Source organism: Bos javanicus, chromosome 7 (assembly GCF_032452875.1).
Source record: "Bos javanicus breed banteng chromosome 7, ARS-OSU_banteng_1.0, whole genome shotgun sequence".
In the NCBI taxonomy this organism is placed as follows: Eukaryota; Metazoa; Chordata; class Mammalia; order Artiodactyla; family Bovidae; genus Bos; species Bos javanicus.
The window spans coordinates 65,340,346-65,351,196 of NC_083874.1; the positions used below are offsets into that span (position 1 = coordinate 65,340,346).

Consider the following 10,851-nt stretch of genomic DNA (forward strand, 5'->3'; position numbering starts at 1 on the left):
CTGACCCCTTCCTTGGGTCCTCCCTCGCTGGACTGAGAGTCAAGGACTCTAGTTCAAGGTCTTGGGCAAGGCTCTCTCCCTCTTGGGCCTCTAATTGCCCACCTGTGAAATGGAGCATACTCTGGACTTCATGGACTTGGGGGCTAATACGTGAGAAGTCACTGTGGAAAGCGTGGCATGCACTACTGACCACAGACATACGTAGAGCTGGGGCCTTTTCTGGAGTGTTCCTAAAGGATCAAAGGAAAGGGCCCTGGCCAGGGAGTCGGTGGACCTGGAGTTCTGAGTCCCAGTCCCATGCTCACTGGCTGTACGCTGGCAGGCTGGTTGCCTGTTGCCTCCTCTGTAAGATGGGGCACTGTCTTTGCCTGGCCCTCCTTGCACAGGCATGGAGGTTATGAGATACAGGGACACGTAAGACAGGAGCCCCTGGTGGTTAAGGTCACAGGCTTCAGATCAGAAGGGCCTGGACTCAAGTGCTGCCCCAACCACTTGCTAGCTGTGTGACTTTGGGCAAGTAACTTAACCACTGTGAGCCTCTACTTTCCCATTCATAAAATGGGGAGAACAGTAGTTCATATGTACAGAGTTGTTGTGAGGATTAAATTAAATGAAGCAGGGAAAGTGTTCAGCACAATGATGGCAAGTGGGGAGGGGACCCAGGATGGCTGCGTGGTTTTGAGCGCATATGCAACTCTGCCTCCTTGAATTTGGTCTCCTCACCTAAGTGATGCCAGGCAGGAAGGAAAGGGTTTAGGGCTCCAGTGATTCTCAGTGCTGTGTTGATGAAGAAAGATGTCTTTCTATCCATAAGCCTCTACCCCTTCTCTGCCTACTGTAGAAACAAAGGATGTTTGCCATGAAGCCAACTCATCAGTGTGCAACCCTGGTGAAGTTAATGAACCTCTCTCTGCCTTGCTTCCTCATCTGGAAAGTGGGATAGCAATGTCTGTCATATCCACCTCTTACAGTTGTTTGAAGACTAAATGCATTAATGTATTTAAAGTGCTTATAGCAGTGCCTGCCATCAAGTGAATAGAGTGGTAAATAAAGACAAGCTTTCCTTTGAATTATTTTGAAATATTAATACTTGTTTTCTTGAAGATGACTTGTTTTCAAGTCATCTTTGCAGTGGACAGGGCCGGGCTGACTCCTTGGGAGTGTGTGGAGAAGCCACAGAGGGTCAGAGAGATCCCAGAGGCCTGGCCCTACCACTTGCATGCTCAGTGTCTCGGGCAAGTCTTCTCCCCAGTCAGGACCTATTTCCCCATAGGTAGGATGAGGGGGTGAGACCAGGAGTTTTCCAGAATCCTAGGTCTCAGAGTGGCTTGGTCCACATCGAGAACTCCTGAGGGGCCCACTTTGCTCTAAGATCTCTTGGAGCAAAGCCTGCCTTGGTGGCCCCCCTTGTCTCACTTACTCCACAGCTCTGGCCCTGAGAGAAAGCAGACCCTGCCCGGGGCGGTCACGTGGGCTGACCCCAGCTGGGCCTGGACAGAAGGCTGTGGTGGGAGACCAGGGAAGAGGGCGTGGGGGCCGGCATGTGCACAGAAACACGTGAGCGCTCACATGGACAGACACGGCAGGCGCGCATGTTCCGACATGGGCGGCAGCCACACAGCACGCAGCTGGGCCCCCGCCGCCTCCCTGAGAGCGCCCCAGGCCAGGCCCCTCACCCCACTTTAGTGGCAGGACCCACCCCAGTGCTCTGCACGTCGTGGCCCTAAGCAGACATTCGTTGCTTGACTGAACACAGGAAAGCCTCATGTTCGGGGTGGGGGTGCCACCCCCACCAGCCCTTGACCATAGCTTCCCACGGCACAGACCCTCCCCTGCCACAGAAACGAGAGGACTGTTGATAGCTCCCAGATGAGCCAGGCTGACTGGGGTCCGTACACATTTATCTAAGGTGCACAAAATGTGTCTCAGATAAAATGTGACCAGTGGTTACAATGGAATAACAGACATAATAAAAAAATTTTTCCTTATATTTACAAGTTTCTTTTCCAAAAACTAAATTTAAAAACAAAGGTAATTAAGTCTTTTTTTTTTTTTAAAGCTCCTTAAATAAAAAATTTAAGTTAATAATAATATGGGTGGAACTCAGGTATGACAACACCTTGGTTGCTTGCTGTTGGTGACACTCTTGACACCATTCAGTCCCAACCCCTTGTCACCATCTTACAATTAGGGAAACTGAGGCCCAGCTCAGGAAAGGGAAGGGTCTTTCCTGGGGTAAACACTTGCTTGGGGACCCAGAGAGCAGAGCTCTTGGCTTTGCCTCTGATTGTGTGATCTTGGGCTAGTCTTCTCATCCCCAACTTCACATTTCTCCACTGTAAAATCAAGGATGGGAATTAGTTAAGACTCTGTGCTTTCACTACTGAGGGCCCTAGTATGATCCCTAGTCAGGGAACTAAGATCCCATAAGCTATATGGCATGCCCCCCCCCAATTTTTTTTAATTAAATAAAATCAGGGAGAAATTTATCCCCATATTGCTTGCCCCCCAAGGTGGCTGTGAGGATTGCAAGACAGAGGCAGGAAGGGGAGAGCACCTTGCAAACAGATTTAGAGCATTGCTTCCTTGGTGGCTCATCTGCCTGCAATGCAGGAGACGTGAGTCTGATTCCTGGGTTGGAAATATCCCCTGGAGAAGGTCATGGCTACCCATTCCAGCATTCTTGCCTGGAGAATCCCATGGACAGAGGAGCTTGGTGGGCTATAGTCCAGGGGGTCACAAAGAGTCAGACATAACTGAGCGACTAACACTTTGACTTTTCACTCCAGCAGAGGCAGAGCTGAGTCCAGAGCCCAGGGCTCCTGTCCTCCCACCTGAGCTTGCTTCAGGGCAGAGCACAGCATGAGGAAGGGGAAAGGGTGGGCTTCAGAGAAGGTGGGAGGTTGTCTACCTGTTTATTCTCGAAATTCCGCCCCCACTCCACCCCTCCAGGTCATCACTTCAACACTGTTTTTTTCTTTTAGTACTATGTGTGGGATATAGTATAAAATGTTGAGAAGGTAAAGGGGAGCTGGAAGAGGCAGAAATTAGTCTAAAATACATATATTGATTAAAAAAAATGTGATATTACAAGTGCAGCATGGCATAGGTTCATGATGTGGAGAGGGAGATTTGTTCCAGTCAGGGAGGTCAGCACAGGTTGACCAGGAGTGATGATCAAACTGAGGTTAAGGAAGAGGAAGAGTTAACTTTACAGAGGGAATGGAAAAGTATTCCAGGCAGAGGAAACAGCCAGTGCAAAGGCCCTGGAGTAGGAGTGAGCAGGCACCCTTGGTAACTCTAGTGTGGTTGAGGTATAGAGTCCCAAGTGAAGTGTCCTTAGCCAAGTGAAGCTGCAGAGCTAGGCAGTGCCAAGTGTGCAGCACTCAAGACATAGTTAGGATTTGGGCTATAATCGTAAGAGCAGTGGAAATCCATTAAAGGCTTTTAAGCAGGGGCGTGATATCCATTTTGATAAGCTCACTGGCTACAAGTCAAGTGTTAAAGAAAAGAACATGAGGGGGGACTTCCTTTACAGAAACCAGAACATGCAATAAAGTCACTAAAATCAGATCAGTCTGATATCAGGAAAGGCATAGACAGATAGATCCATGGGACATGGTAAATAATCCAGATTTAGACTCCAGGATACAGGTGTCAATACTGGACAAAAGAGGTATCTCGTTTCACTGGAAAAAGGGATGGCTTATTTCACAAATTATGTAGCCCACTGAGATAAATAAAAACAACCGCCCATCTTACACCACCTGCATTTCACGTGTGTCAAAAAATTTAACGTAAGAATGAAAATAATACAAAATATTGTAAGAGATTCCAGGAGACTGCATGTGCAAAGTAGAGCAGGGGTCAGCTAATTGCTGCCCATGGATCGAATCCATGCTGCCTTTCCCTTTTGTTTTAATAACAGGTTTATTGAAATGTAATTCACATACCATAGAATTCACTTATTTTGGAAAAAATAGCTAACTAGTTATTTTTCCCCCAGAGGGGAACGTTATGTTCCGCAAATAGTGTGAGTTTTATTTTACTGTTGAAAAGCACTTGCTATTTATTTTTTTATTTCCTAGAAATTAAACATATTGTATAGGAACCCCATAGCATCATGAATTAAATTTTGAATTTTGCATGTTACACTCAAACATCAGTACACTCATCATTTCACATGTATTTAATGTGACAGTTTTTTAGTATGGTATGTGTTAATTTCTACCTTTTTAATATTTAAAATTGCTTTTAAATAAACATATTCTCAGTTGATTCCCCCCAAAAATGAAGTGTACAATTGAATGGTTTTTAGTATTTTTTTAGATATGAACAACCGTTGCCAAAGACAATTTAAGAAAATTTTCATAACCTAAAAAAGAAACTCTATAACCATTAGTTATCAACCTCCTATCACCTATCCTCTCCCAGCCCTTAGCAACCACCAGTTTACTTTCTGTTGATAGATTAGCCTATTCTGGATATTTCATAGAAATGGAATTATACAGTATGTGGCATTTGGTGTCTAACTGATTTCACTTAGTGCACTGCTCCCAAGGTTCACTCATGTTGCAGCACGGATCAGGACTTTTATAGCAGAATACTATTCCATGGCGTGACTATTTATCCATTTATCAGCTGATAGACAATTGAGTTATTTCTACATGCTGGCTATTATGATTAATGCTGCTATAAAATTCAGGTACATATTTTTGGTGGGACCTATGCTTTTGTTTCTCTTGGGCAGATACCTAGAAGCAGAATTACCACTGCTTGTTTTTGTAAATAATATTTCATTGGAACACGTTTGTTGCTATATTGTCTATGGTTGCATTCTTGCTACAATGGCAGTGTTGAGTAGTTGCAACCGAGTAATTGCAACAGAATCAGACAAAATCTGAAACATATACATACTACTTGGCCTTTTAGAGGAAAAATGGGAAGACCTCTCCTTTCACGGCTGAAAATGAAGAAGTTATAAAAGAAAAGAGGTATTATTTAAAAATTAAATTTGACTATATATATGATCACATATGTCATATATATTTGATATGTGAGAGATATGTATATAAGACATATATAAGATTATGTAGTACATATAAAATCTATACAACCCAAATGTTCCTCGATGATAAATGGATAAATAAAATGTGATATACCATAGGATATTTTTATATATAATGTAACATTATAAATAATATATATTAAATTATATATATGTGTGTAATCTTTAGTATGGCAAAGATACTAAAAATAAAGTCATTGGGCAAAAAAATAGACCTTGAAGAAACAACTGTAACACTGATAACAGAGAAAGGATTCCTATCTTGTATCAGTCAGAGTCCAGTAGGAGTAGTTGTGTCAGTAGGAGGTGGGAAGCACACCCAAATTGAGTAGTATAAGGAGAGGTCTTCAAGGGACAGTATGGAGAGACTGTTTTCAAAGGTGTGAGCAGGGTTGAGGAAGCATACCCAGGGAGGTGCATGAGAGCTGGTATCAGAAAGGAATCATCTCTACCTAGGACCTGTGCCTAGTGGGAGGGGTAGGGAAAGCTTGGGAATAAATACTCCAGTCTCTCTTTCCTCCTGCCCAGTGACCTCCAGCTGTGCCTCCATTTGGCCAAACCCAACCAGAAGCTGAGGACTGCAAGCTCTTTAGAATCCCTATGGTGTGAGAGCCACAGAGCAGATGGAGAAAGGCAGACAGCATGGATCTGGAGGGGCAGATGGAAGATAGCCACCATGCAGATTGAAAGGAGAGAACATCCCAATAGAAAATTGGGTAAAGGGGATGATGAGGTAGCTAATGACTGAACAAATTAGGTGCCCCCCACCCCCCAAAAAAAGATTATGACGCTAGTAGTCAGGAAAACCTAAAGTCTATCTAGTAATACGATGTTTTTGTGTCTATCAGAGCTGTAATACCTACTGCTGATGGGAAAGTAGGGAAAGTCGTACTCACCTAGTGCTGGTAAAAACAGGAAGCGTGACTGCTGTTTGGAAAGCAGCAATTAAACTCTTGGGAATCTCTACCCCATAGAAATACAGACCTTCATAAGGAAAGACTTATGTGCCAAGAGTGTTATATAGGAAGTGCGCTCGGCGGCCCCGCGGATCTGTCTCTTGCTTCAACAGTGCTTGGATGCAACAGACCCAGGGACGCCCCTTGCTCCAGCCTCCGACCACCCTCCAACCTTTTTTCCAGTCGCAACCTCCGGAGTTAGCTACTCAGCTGTCCGCGATCCCCGGGACCAGCCACCATTTTTTAACTCCTTATTATTACCAACCAATCATGAGCTCCCAGATTCGTCAGAATTATTCTACCGAGGTGGAAGCCCCCGTAAACCGCCTGGTTTACATGCAACTGCGGGCCTCCTACACCTACCTCTCTATAGGCTTCTATTTCGACCGCGACGATGTGGCCCTGGAGGGTGTGGGTCAGTTTTTTCGCAAATTGGCCAAGGAGAAGCGCGAGGGCGCGGGGCGTCTCTTGAAACTGCAAAACCAGCGTGGCGGCCGCGCCCTCTTCCTGGACGTGCAGAAGCCATCTCAAGATGAGTAGGGTAAAACCCAGGACACTATGGAAGCCGCCCTTCTCGTAGAGAAGAACCTGAATCAAGCCCTGTTGGATCTGCATGGCCTGGCTTCTGCCCGCAGAGACCCCCACATCTGTGACTTCCTGGAGAACCACTTCCTAGATGAGGAAATGAAACTCATCAAGAAGATGGGTGACCACCTGACCTACCTCCGCAGGCTGGCTGGTCCCCAGGCTGGGTTGGGCGAGTATCTCCTCGAAAGGCTCACCCTCAAGCATGACTAGGAGCTTCTGGAGACCAGTGGCCATTGAAGAACCCACCTAACATCAGGGCTGCCTGAAGGCCCTCTCTGCAGCCACTAGGCAGCTTTTTAACACCCTGGAGCCCTCTCTCAAGCCTTGGATCAAATGGAAACAATAAAGCTTTTTGAAGCATAAAAAAAAAAAAAAGAGTGTTATATAAATGCTGTCATACTTGCAATTGCTCAGCGTCTTTTTTTTAAGTTATCTTTTGACTGTGCTGGGTCTTAGTTGTGGTGTGCAGGGGCTTCTCTTTAGTGCACGGCTTCTCTTGTTGAAGTTTGGGGGTTCTCTTGTTGTGGAGCATGAGATCTAGAGTGCACAGGCCCAGGAGTTGTGCTTAGTGAGCTTAGTTGCCCTGCGGCATGTGGGATCTTATGCAACCAGGGATTGAACCCACATCCCGTGCACTGGAAAGCGGATTCCTAACCACTGGACCACCAGGGAAGTCCCCATTATCTTTCGAACAGCCTTTCTCTGACGTTTGGGGAAATGCCCGTGTTGGAGCTCCACCTTCTCAATTTAGGAATCTCAAAGTTGCTGCTGGAATGTGGCCATCCCAGCAGGCTCCACCAATCAGATACTCCTAGTGAGATTTGTCTTATTCTGTGCAAGTGCAGGAGGCAAAAAGGGAGCCCAGCTCTAGTGGCCACAGCACCAGGGGCTGTCTCTGAGGGGCTGAAAAGTGGAACTCTAGGTGAAGACTGACATAGGGTGGTGTGAGGGGAAGGCTTGGTGAGACCACAGCTGGTGAATTCATCAGACTATTCTGTGGTATAGTTTAGGGCTTCAATCCTAGAAACTGAGCCTCCAGGCCAAATAAGATGAGCTGCCATCACATCTTAGAACAGTACCTAACATTTTCTGCAACATTGCTCCCAGTGGTGAGAAACTGGAAGTGAGAAATGAACATCAGCAAGGCAACAACCAGATAAACTCATCCATCCACATAACGGAATATTAGACAGCTGTTAAAAAGAATGAATTAGTGCTACACTAGCTGACTTGGAAAGATATCTATGAATAATGTTGGGTGAAGAAGGCAAGGAGCAAAAAACTATAATATGATCCCATTTTTTAAAAAAAGAAACAGTGACAAATAAACTCTGTATATGTAAATGTGCATACAGGTACATGCTTAGAATTGAATGAGTCTGTTTAGGATTGAATGGGTGAACAAAAACACAAGACACATACTAGGTTGTTGGCATGGAGTGTGGGGTGCTATGGTGAGGGGAGGAGATGGAAAAAGAGGAGTGAAATGAAAAAGGAAAGAAAGAAAACTGTATTGACTAAATGAAGTGTATTTCTGATCATTTTAAGGTATTCACATAAAATTATACATGTGTATATTTGTATGTTAAAGAAGGAAATGGCAACCCACTGCAATATTCTTGCCTGGGAAATCCCATGGACAGAGGAGCCTGAGGGGCTACAGTCCATGGTGTTGCATGAATCAGACACAACTTAGCGACTAAACCACCACCACCACCACCACATTTGTATGTATGTGTGTATGTATTGTGGGCATGTGCAAAACGAAATCAAATTTAAAAGATTTTTAAAGCAAAAAGTCACTGGTTATACAATTGGGACAGCCTGGTGACAGGGTGACCAGTTAGGAGGCTAGGCCTTTTTTTTTTTTTTTTTCCTTGGCCACACCACACAGCAGGTAGGATTTTAGTTTCCTGACCAAGGACCAAAGCCACATCCCTTGCATTAGAAGTGTGGAGTGTTAACCACTGGACCACCAGACGCTGTGCTTTTTGATAAGCAAAGGGAGAGGATGGCTTGGACCAGAACCTGACAGTAAGCATAGAGACAAAAGGATGGACTTTGAAACACACCCAGCAGATAAATGGCCTAGACAGGGAATGGGTTGGTTTGTGATTTGGCAATAGAAAGAAAATCTTGGGCTTCCCTAGTGGCTCAGTGGTGTAGAATCCACCTGCCAATGCAGGAAACATGGGTTCAATGCTTGATCTGGGAAACTTCCACATGCCACGGAGCAACTAAGCCCATGCGTCACAATTATTGAGCCTGTGAGCCTGGGAACCAGAAGTACTGAGACAGCTCACCCTAGAGCCTATGTTCCACTGCAAGAGAAGCCACCACAGTGGAAAGCCTGTGTACCATAACTAAAGAGTAGCCACCCCAACTGGAGAAAACCTGTGCTCAGCAAGACCTACCACCACCAATAAATTAAGAAAAAATAAATTATATATAAAGAAGATCCTCAGGTTGCTACTAACTGGGTGATTTTGAATTCCTCCATTCCCCAATCTGGACACTAGGTGATGATACCACCTGTTTCACAGAACTGTGGGGATGAAATGAAAGACCATATAAAATGCACATCACCCTCTTTCATTCCCAAGTAACTCAGCTAGGAAGCAGCCATCTAAAGACCAGAGCCTGTTTGGAAGGGTCTCATTGTCATCTTGAAGACCATATGCTCTAGGAGTTCACCCTGGGGAGGCTGAGGGCCTGGGATGCTCTGATCATCGAGGCAAGGAGGGGTTTGGAGAAGGCCCAGAGCATGATTGGAGATAGGGTCCCACTTTTTCTTTGTTACTACAGAGCCCAGATCACTCTGGGAGGAGCCTGGGCCAAGTGAGCTGGGCAGATATTGGAATTTCAAAAGAGGAGGGAGGGGACATTTCCATTAAAGAGTGCTCCTGGAAGGCTTTTGGGAGGAGGTGACTTGAAGGATGAGTGGAATTCAGACATGTAGCCATGGGCAAATTCTTTTTTTTTTTTTAACTTTTCTTTCTTTTTTTTTTTTTTTAAAAAGGACATTCTTCCCATTCTTAGAGGATCAACTCAAAGACTGCTTCCTGCTTACTAGATCCTGCTGGCTGGAATTATTCATGTTTTCCCAGCACCCTCATTGACAGAAGGTTATTAACAGTGCCCAATGTCTTCCTGTCTAGCTGAGAGGGTTGAACAGCTTGGGGACAAGGGTGGCATCTTCAGGGCTCTTACCCTAGTGCCAGGCAGCTTGCACCTCCACTTAGTATTCAAAGAGCTATGTGTTGAATGAAAGGAAGTGTAACCAATCATGTTTCAGGTAAAATCCACATTTTTATTTTCCTCTGTTCAAGAACCCAGCAAACATTTCCCAGTTATTTTATTTCCCAAATCAGGCTATGAAAATGTGTTTCTCAGAAGCAAGAAACAGTAGTAGCCTGTGTATTAAGCCTTTACCGTATGTCAGGCACTTTACAAAGTGCTCCATAATCTTCATCCATGTAACCATCAAAACAGTTTAAGAAGAGGCTTTTTTTTTTTTTTTAATTTGTGCCCATTTCATACCTGGGGAAACTCCAAGATTTAGCAAGGCCAGCAATTTCTACAATACAGCACAGGAAAGGTCAGAACCCCAAACCCTCGAGTGCCATCCCTCACATACACATGGCACTCTGTATGTATGCTCACACATGAAGAGTTCTCAAATTTGTAAAATAAAAAAAAAAAAAAATTTGTAAAATCAGCATTTGGTCCTGATGGTCTTAGTCGCTAAGTAGTGTCCAACTCTTTTGTGACCCCATGGACTGTAGCCCACCAAGCTCCTCTGTCCATCAGATTTCCCAGGCTAGAATACCAAAGTGGGTTGCCATTTCCTTTTCCAGGGGATCTTCATGACCTAGGGTTTCAACTCATGTCTCCTGCATTGGCAGGTGGATTCTTTACCACTGAGCCACCAGGGAAGCCCCTGGTCCTGATGGCCTTAGACAGCACCTTGGGCCCTGACAAGCCATGGACTCAATCAATTCCATAAACATAAAGATGGTCATTTAAACTTGAGACCCAGGGAGTTTCCTGGTGTTCCAGAGGTTAAGACTCCATGTTTCTAGTACAGGGGGCATGAATTCAATCCCTGGTCAGGGAACTAAGATTCCACATGCTAAGCGGCAAAAAAAAAAATTTAATTCAAAATGGAAAAAAAAAAAAAAGAAAAAACCTTGAAACCCAGATGATGCTCACCTGGCACTTGAGAAAACAGGCTTGGCA

General features: G+C 44.8%; 1 pseudogene; it reads left to right on the plus strand.

Moving 5' to 3' along the window:
• The first annotated feature begins 6,082 nt into the window (after positions 1 to 6,082).
• LOC133252052 (ferritin light chain-like) lies at positions 6,083 to 6,944 on the plus strand (annotated as a pseudogene).
• Positions 6,945 to 10,851: the final 3,907 nt, after the last annotated feature.